Below are 13,964 nucleotides of genomic sequence, written 5' to 3'. Positions count from 1 at the left end.
GCAGCGGCTTGAGGCAGTCCTGGGCATCCATGTGTGGTGTCTGCTACAAAGAGGAAGCCAGGCAGCGGCTTGAGGCAGTCCTGGGCATCCATGTGTGGTGTCTGCTACGAAGAGGAAGCCAGGCAGCGGCTTGAGGCAGTCCTAGGCATCCATGTGTGGTGTCTGCTACAAAGAGGAAGCCAGGCAGCGGCTTGAGGCAGTCCTGGGCATCCATGTGTGGTGTCTGCTACGAAGAGGAAGCCAGGCAGCGGCTTGAGGCAGTCCTAGGCATCCATGTGTGGTGTCTGCTACGAAGAGGAAGCCAGCAGCGGCTTGAGGCAGTCCTGGGCATCCATGTGTGGTGTCTGCTACGAAGAGGAAGCCAGGCAGCGGCTTGAGGCAGTCCTGGGCATCCATGTGTGGTGTCTGCTACAAAGAGGAAGCCAGGCAGCGGCTTGAGGCAGTCCTGGGCGTCCATGTGTGGTGTCTGCTACAAAGAGGAAGCCAGCAGCGGCTTGAGGCAGTCCTGGGCATCCATGTGTGGTGTCTGCTACGAAGAGGAAGCCAGGCAGCCGCTTGAGGCAGTCCTGGGCATCCATGTGTGGTGTCTGCTAGAAAGAGGAAGCCAGGCAGCGGCTTGAGGCAGTCCTGGGCATCCATGTGTGGTGTCTGCTACAAAGAGGAAGCCAGGCAGCGGCTTGAGGCAGTCCTGGGCATCCATGTGTGGTGTCTGCTACAAAGAGGAAGCCAGGCAACGCTTGAGGCAGTCCTGGGCATCCATGTGTGGTGTCTGCTACAAAGAGGAAGCCAGGCAGCGGCTTGAGGCAGTCCTGGGCATCCATGTGTGGTGTCTGCTAGAAAGAGGAAGCCAGGCAGCGGCTTGAGGCAGTCCTGGGCATCCATGTCTGGTGTCTGCTACAAAGAGGAAGCCAGGCAACGCTTGAGGCAGTCCTGGGCATCCATGTGTGGTGTCTGCTACAAAGAGGAAGCCAGGCAGCGGCTTGAGGCAGTCCTGGGCATCCATGTGTGGTGTCTGCTACAAAGAGGAAGCCAGGCAGCTGCTTGAGGCAGTCCTGGGCATCCATGTGTGGTGTCTGCTACAAAGAGGAAGCCAGGCAGCGGCTTGAGGCAGTCCTGGGCATCCATGTGTGGTGTCTGCTACAAAGAGGAAGCCAGGCAGCCGCTTGAGGCAGTCCTGGGCATCCATGTGTGGTGTCTGCTAGAAAGAGGAAGCCAGGCAGCGGCTTGAGGCAGTCCTGGGCATCCATGTGTGGTGTCTGCTACAAAGAGGAAGCCAGGCAGCGGCTTGAGGCAGTCCTGGGCATCCATGTGTGGTGTCTGCTACAAAGAGGAAGCCAGGCAGCGGCTTGAGGCAGTCCTGGGCATCCATGTGTGGTGTCTGCTACAAAGAGGAAGCCAGGCAGCGGCTTGAGGCAGTCCTGGGCATCCATGTGTGGTGTCTGCTAGAAAGAGGAAGCCAGGCAGCGGCTTGAGGCAGTCCTGGGCATCCATGTCTGGTGTCTGCTACAAAGAGGAAGCCAGGCAACGCTTGAGGCAGTCCTGGGCATCCATGTGTGGTGTCTGCTACAAAGAGGAAGCCAGGCAGCGGCTTGAGGCAGTCCTGGGCATCCATGTGTGGTGTCTGCTACAAAGAGGAAGCCAGGCAGCGGCTTGAGGCAGTCCTGGGCATCCATGTGTGGTGTCTGCTACAAAGAGGAAGCCAGGCAGCGGCTTGAGGCAGTCCTGGGCATCCATGTGTGGTGTCTGCTACAAAGAGGAAGCCAGGCAGCGGCTTGAGGCAGTCCTGGGCATCCATGTGTGGTGTCTGCTACAAAGAGGAAGCCAGGCAGCGGCTTGAGGCAGTCCTGGGCATCCATGTGTGGTGTCTGCTAGAAAGAGGAAGCCAGGCAGCGGCTAGAGGCAGTCCTGGGCATCCATGTGTGGTGTCTGCTACAAAGAGGAAGCCAGCAGCGGCTTGAGGCAGTCCTGGGCATCCATGTGTGGTGTCTGCTAGAAAGAGGAAGCCAGGCAGCGGCTTGAGGCAGTCCTGGGCATCCATGTGTGGTGTCTGCTACGAAGAGGAAGCCAGGCAGCGGCTTGAGGCAGTCCTGGGCATCCATGTGTGGTGTCTGCTACAAAGAGGAAGCCAGGCAGCGGCTTGAGGCAGTCCTGGGCATCCATGTGTGGTGTCTGCTAGAAAGAGGAAGCCAGGCAGCGGCTTGAGGCAGTCCTGGGCATCCATGTGTGGTGTCTGCTACGAAGAGGAAGCCAGGCAGCGGCTTGAGGCAGTCCTGGGCATCCATGTGTGGTTTCTGCTAGAAAGAGGAAGCCAGGCAGCGGCTTGAGGCAGTCCTAGGCATCCATGTGTGTTGTCTGCTACGAAGAGGAAGCCAGGCAGCGGCTTGAGGCAGTCCTAGGCATCCATGTGTGGTGTCTGCTACGAAGAGGAAGCCAGGCAGCGGCTTGAGGCAGTCCTAGGCATCCATGTGTGGTGTCTGCTACAAAGAGGAAGCCAGGCAGCCGCTTGAGGCAGTCCTGGGCATCCATGTGTGGTGTCTGCTAGAAAGAGGAAGCCAGGCAGCGGCTTGAGGCAGTCCTGGGCATCCATGTGTGGTGTCTGCTACAAAGAGGAAGCCAGGCAGCGGCTTGAGGCAGTCCTGGGCATCCATGTGTGGTGTCTGCTACAAAGAGGAAGCCAGCAGCGGCTTGAGGCAGTCCTGGGCGTCCATGTGTGGTGTCTGCTACAAAGAGGAAGCCAGCAGCGGCTTGAGGCAGTCCTGGGCATCCATGTGTGGTGTCTGCTACAAAGAGGAAGCCAGGCAGCGGCTTGAGGCAGTCCTGGGCGTCCATGTGTGGTGTCTGCTACAAAGAGGAAGCCAGCAGCGGCTTGAGGCAGTCCTGGGCATCCATGTGTGGTGTCTGCTACGAAGAGGAAGCCAGGCAGCGGCTTGAGGCAGTCCTGGGCATCCATGTGTGGTGTCTGGTACAAAGAGGAAGCCAGCAGCGGCTTGAGGCAGTCCTGGGCATCCATGTGTGGTGTCTGCTACGAAGAGGAAGCCAGGCAGCGGCTTGAGGCAGTCCTGGGCATCCATGTGTGGTGTCTGCTATAAAGAGGAAGCCAGGCAACGCTTGAGGCAGTCCTGGGCATCCATGTGTGGTGTCTGCTACAAAGAGGAAGCCAGGCAGCGGCTTGAGGCAGTCCTAGGCATCCATGTGTGGTGTTTGCTACAAAGAGGAAGCCAGGCAGCGGCTTGAGGCAGTCCTGGGCATCCATGTGTGGTGTCTGCTACAAAGAGGAAGCCAGGCAGCGGCTTGAGGCAGTCCTGGGCATCCATGTGTGGTGTCTGCTACAAAGAGGAAGCCAGGCAGCGGCTTGAGGCAGTCCTGGGCATCCATGTGTGGTGTCTGCTACGAAGAGGAAGCCAGGCAGCGGCTTGAGGCAGTCCTAGGCATCCATGTGTGGTGTCTGCTACAAAGAGGAAGCCAGGCAGCGGCTTGAGGCAGTCCTGGGCATCCATGTGTGGTGTCTGCTACGAAGAGGAAGCCAGGCAGCGGCTTGAGGCAGTCCTAGGCATCCATGTGTGGTGTCTGCTACGAAGAGGAAGCCAGCAGCGGCTTGAGGCAGTCCTGGGCATCCATGTGTGGTGTCTGCTACGAAGAGGAAGCCAGGCAGCGGCTTGAGGCAGTCCTGGGCATCCATGTGTGGTGTCTGCTACAAAGAGGAAGCCAGGCAGCGGCTTGAGGCAGTCCTGGGCGTCCATGTGTGGTGTCTGCTACAAAGAGGAAGCCAGCAGCGGCTTGAGGCAGTCCTGGGCATCCATGTGTGGTGTCTGCTACGAAGAGGAAGCCAGGCAGCCGCTTGAGGCAGTCCTGGGCATCCATGTGTGGTGTCTGCTAGAAAGAGGAAGCCAGGCAGCGGCTTGAGGCAGTCCTGGGCATCCATGTGTGGTGTCTGCTACAAAGAGGAAGCCAGGCAGCGGCTTGAGGCAGTCCTGGGCATCCATGTGTGGTGTCTGCTACAAAGAGGAAGCCAGGCAACGCTTGAGGCAGTCCTGGGCATCCATGTGTGGTGTCTGCTACAAAGAGGAAGCCAGGCAGCGGCTTGAGGCAGTCCTGGGCACCATGTGTGGTGTCTGCTAGAAAGAGGAAGCCAGGCAGCGGCTTGAGGCAGTCCTGGGCATCCATGTCTGGTGTCTGCTACAAAGAGGAAGCCAGGCAACGCTTGAGGCAGTCCTGGGCATCCATGTGTGGTGTCTGCTACAAAGAGGAAGCCAGGCAGCGGCTTGAGGCAGTCCTGGGCATCCATGTGTGGTGTCTGCTACAAAGAGGAAGCCAGGCAGCTGCTTGAGGCAGTCCTGGGCATCCATGTGTGGTGTCTGCTACAAAGAGGAAGCCAGGCAGCGGCTTGAGGCAGTCCTGGGCATCCATGTGTGGTGTCTGCTACAAAGAGGAAGCCAGGCAGCCGCTTGAGGCAGTCCTGGGCATCCATGTGTGGTGTCTGCTAGAAAGAGGAAGCCAGGCAGCGGCTTGAGGCAGTCCTGGGCATCCATGTGTGGTGTCTGCTACAAAGAGGAAGCCAGGCAGCGGCTTGAGGCAGTCCTGGGCATCCATGTGTGGTGTCTGCTACAAAGAGGAAGCCAGGCAGCGGCTTGAGGCAGTCCTGGGCATCCATGTGTGGTGTCTGCTACAAAGAGGAAGCCAGGCAGCGGCTTGAGGCAGTCCTGGGCATCCATGTGTGGTGTCTGCTAGAAAGAGGAAGCCAGGCAGCGGCTTGAGGCAGTCCTGGGCATCCATGTCTGGTGTCTGCTACAAAGAGGAAGCCAGGCAACGCTTGAGGCAGTCCTGGGCATCCATGTGTGGTGTCTGCTACAAAGAGGAAGCCAGGCAGCGGCTTGAGGCAGTCCTGGGCATCCATGTGTGGTGTCTGCTACAAAGAGGAAGCCAGGCAGCTGCTTGAGGCAGTCCTGGGCATCCATGTGTGGTGTCTGCTACAAAGAGGAAGCCAGGCAGCGGCTTGAGGCAGTCCTGGGCATCCATGTGTGGTGTCTGCTACAAAGAGGAAGCCAGGCAGCGGCTTGAGGCAGTCCTGGGCATCCATGTGTGGTGTCTGCTACAAAGAGGAAGCCAGGCAGCGGCTTGAGGCAGTCCTGGGCATCCATGTGTGGTGTCTGCTAGAAAGAGGAAGCCAGGCAGCGGCTAGAGGCAGTCCTGGGCATCCATGTGTGGTGTCTGCTACAAAGAGGAAGCCAGCAGCGGCTTGAGGCAGTCCTGGGCATCCATGTGTGGTGTCTGCTAGAAAGAGGAAGCCAGGCAGCGGCTTGAGGCAGTCCTGGGCATCCATGTGTGGTGTCTGCTACGAAGAGGAAGCCAGGCAGCGGCTTGAGGCAGTCCTGGGCATCCATGTGTGGTGTCTGCTACAAAGAGGAAGCCAGGCAGCGGCTTGAGGCAGTCCTGGGCATCCATGTGTGGTGTCTGCTAGAAAGAGGAAGCCAGGCAGCGGCTTGAGGCAGTCCTGGGCATTCATGTGTGGTGTCTGCTACGAAGAGGAAGCCAGGCAGCGGCTTGAGGCAGTCCTGGGCATCCATGTGTGGTTTCTGCTAGAAAGAGGAAGCCAGGCAGCGGCTTGAGGCAGTCCTAGGCATCCATGTGTGTTGTCTGCTACGAAGAGGAAGCCAGGCAGCGGCTTGAGGCAGTCCTAGGCATCCATGTGTGGTGTCTGCTACGAAGAGGAAGCCAGGCAGCGGCTTGAGGCAGTCCTAGGCATCCATGTGTGGTGTCTGCTACAAAGAGGAAGCCAGGCAGCCGCTTGAGGCAGTCCTGGGCATCCATGTGTGGTGTCTGCTAGAAAGAGGAAGCCAGGCAGCGGCTTGAGGCAGTCCTGGGCATCCATGTGTGGTGTCTGCTACAAAGAGGAAGCCAGGCAGCGGCTTGAGGCAGTCCTGGGCATCCATGTGTGGTGTCTGCTACAAAGAGGAAGCCAGCAGCGGCTTGAGGCAGTCCTGGGCGTCCATGTGTGGTGTCTGCTACAAAGAGGAAGCCAGCAGCGGCTTGAGGCAGTCCTGGGCATCCATGTGTGGTGTCTGCTACAAAGAGGAAGCCAGGCAGCGGCTTGAGGCAGTCCTGGGCGTCCATGTGTGGTGTCTGCTACAAAGAGGAAGCCAGCAGCGGCTTGAGGCAGTCCTGGGCATCCATGTGTGGTGTCTGCTACGAAGAGGAAGCCAGGCAGCGGCTTGAGGCAGTCCTGGGCATCCATGTGTGGTGTCTGGTACAAAGAGGAAGCCAGCAGCGGCTTGAGGCAGTCCTGGGCATCCATGTGTGGTGTCTGCTACGAAGAGGAAGCCAGGCAGCGGCTTGAGGCAGTCCTGGGCATCCATGTGTGGTGTCTGCTACAAAGAGGCAGCCAGGCAGCGGCTTGAGGCAGTCCTGGGCATCCATGTGTGGTGTCTGCTACAAAGAGGAAGCCAGGCAGCGGCTTGAGGCAGTCCTAGGCATCCATGTGTGGTGTCTGCTACGAAGAGGAAGCCAGGCAGCGGCTTGAGGCAGTCCTGGGCATCCATGTGTGGTGTCTGCTACAAAGAGGAAGCCAGGCAACGCTTGAGGCAGTCCTGGGCATCCATGTGTGGTGTCTGCTACAAAGAGGAAGCCAGGCAGCGGCTTGAGGCAGTCCTAGGCATCCATGTGTGGTGTCTGCTACAAAGAGGAAGCCAGGCAGCGGCTTGAGGCAGTCCTGGGCATCCATGTGTGGTGTCTGCTACAAAGAGGAAGCCAGGCAGCGGCTTGAGGCAGTCCTGGGCATCCATGTGTGGTGTCTGCTACGAAGAGGAAGCCAGGCAGCGGCTTGAGGCAGTCCTGGGCATCCATGTGTGGTGTCTGCTACAAAGAGGAAGCCAGGCAGCGGCTTGAGGCAGTCCTGGGCATCCATGTGTGGTGTCTGCTACGAAGAGGAAGCCAGGCAGCGGCTTGAGGCAGTCCTAGGCATCCATGTGTGGTGTCTGCTACGAAGAGGAAGCCAGCAGCGGCTTGAGGCAGTCCTGGGCATCCATGTGTGGTGTCTGCTACGAAGAGGAAGCCAGGCAGCGGCTTGAGGCAGTCCTGGGCATCCATGTGTGGTGTCTGCTACAAAGAGGAAGCCAGGCAGCGGCTTGAGGCAGTCCTGGGCGTCCATATGTGGTGTCTGCTACAAAGAGGAAGCCAGCAGCGGCTTGAGGCAGTCCTGGGCATCCATGTGTGGTGTCTGCTACGAAGAGGAAGCCAGGCAGCCGCTTGAGGCAGTCCTGGGCATCCATGTGTGGTGTCTGCTAGAAAGAGGAAGCCAGGCAGCGGCTTGAGGCAGTCCTGGGCATCCATGTGTGGTGTCTGCTACAAAGAGGAAGCCAGGCAGCGGCTTGAGGCAGTCCTGGGCGTCCATGTGTGGTGTCTGCTACAAAGAGGAAGCCAGCAGCGGCTTGAGGCAGTCCTGGGCGTCCATGTGTGGTGTCTGCTACAAAGAGGAAGCCAGCAGCGGCTTGAGGCAGTCCTGGGCATCCATGTGTGGTGTCTGCTACAAAGAGGAAGCCAGGCAGCGGCTTGAGGCAGTCCTGGGCGTCCATGTGTGGTGTCTGCTACAAAGAGGAAGCCAGCAGCGGCTTGAGGCAGTCCTGGGCATCCATGTGTGGTGTCTGCTACGAAGAGGAAGCCAGGCAGCGGCTTGAGGCAGTCCTGGGCATCCATGTGTGGTGTCTGCTACAAAGAGGAAGCCAGCAGCGGCTTGAGGCAGTCCTGGGCATCCATGTGTGGTGTCTGCTACGAAGAGGAAGCCAGGCAGCGGCTTGAGGCAGTCCTGGGCATCCATGTGTGGTGTCTGCTACAAAGAGGCAGCCAGGCAGCGGCTTGAGGCAGTCCTGGGCATCCATGTGTGGTGTCTGCTACAAAGAGGAAGCCAGGCAGCGGCTTGAGGCAGTCCTAGGCATCCATGTGTGGTGTCTGCTACGAAGAGGAAGCCAGGCAGCGGCTTGAGGCAGTCCTGGGCATCCATGTGTGGTGTCTGCTACAAAGAGGAAGCCAGGCAACGCTTGAGGCAGTCCTGGGCATCCATGTGTGGTGTCTGCTACAAAGAGGAAGCCAGGCAGCGGCTTGAGGCAGTCCTAGGCATCCATGTGTGGTGTCTGCTACAAAGAGGAAGCCAGGCAGCGGCTTGAGGCAGTCCTGGGCATCCATGTGTGGTGTCTGCTAGAAAGAGGAAGCCAGGCAGCGGCTTGAGGCAGTCCTGGGCATCCATGTGTGGTGTCTGCTACAAAGAGGAAGCCAGGCAACGCTTGAGGCAGTCCTGGGCATCCATGTGTGGTGTCTGCTACAAAGAGGAAGCCAGCAGCGGCTTGAGGCAGTCCTGGGCATCCATGTGTGGTGTCTGCTACAAAGAGGAAGCCAGCAGCTGCTTGAGGCAGTCCTGGGCATCCATGTGTGGTGTCTGCTACAAAGAGGAAGCCAGGCAGCGGCTTGAGGCAGTCCTGGGCATCCATGTGTGGTGTCTGCTACAAAGAGGAAGCCAGGCAGCCGCTTGAGGCAGTCCTGGGCATCCATGTGTGGTGTCTGCTACAAAGAGGAAGCCAGGCAACGCTTGAGGCAGTCCTGGGCATCCATGTGTGATGTCTGCTACAAAGAGGAAGCCAGGCAGCGGCTTGAGGCAGTCCTAGGCATCCATGTGTGGTGTCTGCTACAAAGAGGAAGCCAGGCAGCGGCTTGAGGCAGTCCTGGGCATCCATGTGTGGTGTGTGCTACGAAGAGGAAGCCAGGCAGCGGCTTGAGGCAGTCCTAGGCATCCATGTGTGGTGTCTGCTGCAAAGAGGAAGCCAGGCAGCGGTTTGAGGCAGTCCTGGGCATCCATGTGTGGTGTCTGCTACAAAGAGGAAGCCAGCAGCGGCTTGAGGCAGTCCTGGGCATCCATGTGTGGTGTCTGCTACAAAGAGGAAGCCAGGCAGCGGCTTGAGGCAGTCCCGGGCATCCATGTGTGGTGTCTGCTACAAAGAGGAAGCCAGCAGCGGCTTGAGGCAGTCCTGGGCATCCATGTTTGGTGTCTGCTACAAAGAGAAAGCCAGGCAGCGGCTTGAGGCAGTCCTAGGCATCCATGTGTGGTGTCTGCTACAAAGAGGAAGCCAGGCAGCGGCTTGAGGCAGTCCTGGGCATCCATGTGTGGTGTCTGCTACGAAGAGGAAGCCAGGCAGCGGCTTGAGGCAGTCCTAGGCATCCATGTGTGGTGTCTGCTAGAAAGAGGAAGCCAGACAGCGGCTTGAGGCAGTCCTGGGCATCCATGTGTGGTGTCTGCTACGAAGAGGAAGCCAGGCAGCGGCTTGAGGCAGTCCTGGGCATCCATGTGTGGTGTCTGCTACGAAGAGGAAGCCAGGCAGCGGCTTGAGGCAGTCCTGGGCATCCATGTGTGGTGTCTGCTACAAAGAGGAAGCCAGGCAGCGGCTTGAGGCAGTCCTGGGCATCCATGTGTGGTGTCTGCTAGAAAGAGGAAGCCAGGCAGCGGCTTGAGGCAGTCCTGGGCATCCATGTGTGGTGTCTGCTACGAAGAGGAAGCCAGGCAGCGGCTTGAGGCAGTCCTGGGCATCCATGTGTGGTGTCTGCTACAAAGAGGAAGCCAGGCAGCGGCTTGAGGCAGTCCTGGGCGTCCATGTGTGGTGTCTGCTACAAAGAGGAAGCCAGCAGCGGCTTGAGGCAGTCCTGGGCATCCATGTGTGGTGTCTGCTACGAAGAGGAAGCCAGGCAGCGGCTTGAGGCAGTCCTGGGCATCCATGTGTGGTGTCTGCTACAAAGAGGAAGCCAGCAGCGGCTTGAGGCAGTCCTGGGCATCCATGTGTGGTGTCTGCTACGAAGAGGAAGCCAGGCAGCGGCTTGAGGCAGTCCTGGGCATCCATGTGTGGTGTCTGCTACAAAGAGGCAGCCAGGCAGCGGCTTGAGGCAGTCCTGGGCATCCATGTGTGGTGTCTGCTACAAAGAGGAAGCCAGGCAGCGGCTTGAGGCAGTCCTAGGCATCCATGTGTGGTGTCTGCTACGAAGAGGAAGCCAGGCAGCGGCTTGAGGCAGTCCCGGGCATCCATGTGTGGTGTCTGCTACAAAGAGGAAGCCAGCAGCGGCTTGAGGCAGTCCTAGGCATCCATGTGTGGTGTCTGCTACGAAGAGGAAGCCAGGCAGCGGCTTGAGGCAGTCCTGGGCATCCATGTGTGGTGTCTGCTACAAAGAGGAAGCCAGGCAACGCTTGAGGCAGTCCTGGGCATCCATGTGTGGTGTCTGCTACAAAGAGGAAGCCAGGCAGCGTCTTGAGGCAGTCCTAGGCATCCATGTGTGGTGTCTGCTACAAAGAGGAAGCCAGGTATTGTAAGTAGATACACGCAGACAGGGTTGCTTGTCAGTCTTCTCCTTTATTAGATAGTATCAGGTAATACAGCAACATGAACACCGGACCTCCTCCGCCTCTCCCTCCAGCAACTGCCTCCCACCTGCATTCTACAATTGCTCTACCACGCACTCCACACTCACACTCCATGCACGCTCTACACTAGCATACCATACACGCGCCACACACACACACGCGCCACACATACAATACGTACACGAATACCACACACCCTCCTCCTTGAAAAGTTAAGGAACCGCCTTTAAGTTCACCCTAACTTGAAATCCAAAAACCTAGCTGGCATCTTCCTTACCCTATCGCCCCGGCGGAGACATTCACCAGTAATGTCGACATCAGAGCGAAATGGTACAACACCCTCAGCATCTATAACATTCCTAGCACTAGAAGGACCAACATCACGAGCGTCAACAACATCCCTAGGTTCACACAAACCTGCATTACCGGTCAGCCTCAAGTCCTTAGCCAAACCAAAATCATCACCTAACAAATAACCACTACAAGACCCATCATCGGAACGTATACCAACCACATCCCTCCTCTCATTACAAAAACTCAATTGACGAAAGTTCCACCTTTTGCCATCCTCCAACTCAACAGCACCACTAAAAACCTTAACTACCTTTAAAGGTTTGGACCAGACACTTTCACCCTTCAATACCTTCCTAGGGTTCTTTACCCTAACCATCTGACCTACCTTAACTAGAGGCCAGTTACATCTGTTCCCATGATACAGCTGATTGCGGTTTTGATACTTTTCAACTTCAGATCTGACTTCTTCATCAACATTCTTAGAGTCACATTGCATCTTATTATTCCTCTTTCTCAACCACCAGGGAACTAATCCCGCAAATGGCTTTCTGCCTCTTAGAATTTCAAAAGGGGTCTTCCCTGTAGCTGAGTGAGGAGTTACACGATAGGCAGTCAACCTCTCTTGCAAGGCTTTCCTCCAGGGTAACCCTGCACTTAATGCCAATTCAATCACTTCCTTGACCACCCTGTTGAAGCGCTCAACTTGGCCATTACCCTCTGGGTGGTACAGGGATGACCTAATATGCTTAATGCCCATTGCCAATAAGAACTCATCCATTTTCTGTGAAACAAATTGGGGCCCATTGTCGGAGACCAACATTTCAGGTACACCCTCTCTCGAAAATACATCCTCTAAAAACTCAATGACAACATCCGTTGTCATCCCGCTCACCATTCTTACCTCGGGCCATTTCGAATAGTAATCCACCAATACGATGGCATAACAGTCTGCAGAGGACAAGGCTGAAAATGGTCCCATAAAGTCGATAGCTACCTTCTGCCATGGATACTCAGGAAGCTCCACCATGGTCAATGGTACACTCAGAGGTTTAGCTACTTTATCACTGTTATTACAAATTTTGCAATCCCTAACTAGTTTGTCCACCATAGAGTCCACACCTGGCCACCAAAACCACTCCTTAACCCTTCTCTTTGAACTAGACATGCCCCCATGTCCCAAATGGCTTCTCTCAGCAATGTCCTTCCTTAACCCAACTGGAGGCACAATCCTGTCACCCCTTAAGATGAGATCATTAACGATACACAACTCATCCTTAATCTTGGAAAAGGCAATAGATTCACCGCGTAATTGTGACTCTCTAGGCCATCCTTTAACTATGAACTGTTTAACTTCTTTCAGGACCACATCCTTCTCCATCTCACTCACCCAAGATGCTTCAGAAACACCACTAACAGTATTCTCTGCGTCAATAAGGAATACGTCCTTAGCGGTAAACGCCACTTCGCAATCAGTGTTGGTCTTCAAATCCGACATACCTGCATTGGGTAGTCTAGACAAACCATCAGCCACAACATTGTCCTTGCCAGGAATATATTCAATGTCGAAACTAAACATTTGCAGCTTTGAAGCCAACCGAGCCAATCTTGGTGTTAAATTCTTCCCGCCCTCAGGCCTCAAAATGTTCACTAATGGTTTGTGGTCAGTACAGATTTTGAACTTCCTTCCCCATATATACATTCGAAACCTTTCAGCTGCCCATGAAGCAGCTAACAATTCCTTTTCTATAACGGAGTAGTTCCGTTCTGCTTTGGTTAGGGTACGTGAAGCATACGCTACTACCCATTTTTCAGACTTATACCGTTGGGAAAACACAGCACCAATGCCATACCCAGACGCATCCACAGATAGAACACATTCTGCCATTGGTAAAAAAGGTTTCAAACAAGGTGTGGAAACTATTTCCTTCTTCACTCCCTCAAAACACATTCTCTGTTGATCACCCCATGAAAATGTAACACCTCTCTTTAGTAAGGATCTTAGCGATTCAACTTTTGAAGCATAGTTCTCAATAAATCGTGAATAAAATTCTGTCAGTCCCAGGAATGACATTAATTGTTCTTTGCTTGTAGGTTCTGGGACGGCTAAAATGGCATCAACATGGCTAATCTTGGGTCGAATGCCATCCTTAGATATGACATGACCTAAGTATTCCACCTCAGGTTTCCCAAACACACATTTCTCATTCTTGATAGTCAGTCCACTCCTTCTTAATGCTTCCAAAACTGCAAACAAGCCTTTGTCATGACATTCTTTGTTTTTCCCAAATATTAAGATATCATCCTGAAACACTTTTGCATTATCGATCCCCTGTAAAACTCTACACATTTCCCTTTGGAATACTGCAGATGCACTAGCGAGCCCAAAAGGCATGCGCTTATACCTAAACATCCCTTCTGTGGTAATAAAGGCAGTGCAATGTTTGGAATCATCCTCTAACACGATTTGATGGTACGCACTAGTTAGGTCTATCTTGGAAAACCAAGAAGAACCACCCACAGATGATGTCAATTCTTGCAAGTTTGGAAGAGGAAATGTGTCAACCCAAATAGCCTCGTTTAAACATCTTAGGTCTACACACAGGCGCAATTCGCCATTGGATTTAAGCGAAATAACTACTGGTGAAACCCAATCAGAGCTTTCAACCGGTTCAATAATACCATCACTACACAGTTTTTTAAGTATCTCGCCCAATTTTTCTCTGTAACTGATCGGAACGTTTCTAAGTTTTTGCCGAACAGGACATACGCCATCCCTTAGAATTATTCTGTGCTTAAATCCTACCATTTTACCAATTCCACTTGAGAATACATCAGAAAATTTTTCTGGAAGGCTTGAGTAATCATCTTTTTCAATATACTCATCTTGAATAGAATAAACTGGGAATTCTCGTCTAGGGTCAATTTTCATACCTAAATCGTAAATGTGTGGCCATCCCAAAATTGTTGCACCCTTATTGGCCACGTAAATTTTTCCCTGACAAGAATTACCTCCAAAACTTATTTTGGCTACTATAAACCCTTCTAACGGTATTCTGTGTCCAGTGTAACCTCCAGGGTGTATATCAGGGCCTAATAATGGCCTGCTGGGCCATAAGGATTTAAATGAATCCATACCCATAATAGTATACCAGGCACAAGAATCCACCATGACCTTTACTTCTAGCCCATCAATATTAACAAAACAAGATGGTAACTTTTTAACTCTGCATGCCCCTTTAACAATTTCATCGTGAATGCTGCATATGTCACCCACAACATG

This window comes from Lissotriton helveticus, chromosome 1_2 (genome assembly GCF_964261635.1).
Source record: "Lissotriton helveticus chromosome 1_2, aLisHel1.1, whole genome shotgun sequence".
Classification (NCBI taxonomy): Eukaryota; Metazoa; Chordata; class Amphibia; order Caudata; family Salamandridae; genus Lissotriton; species Lissotriton helveticus.
Note: the sequence above shows the minus strand (reverse complement) of the source record.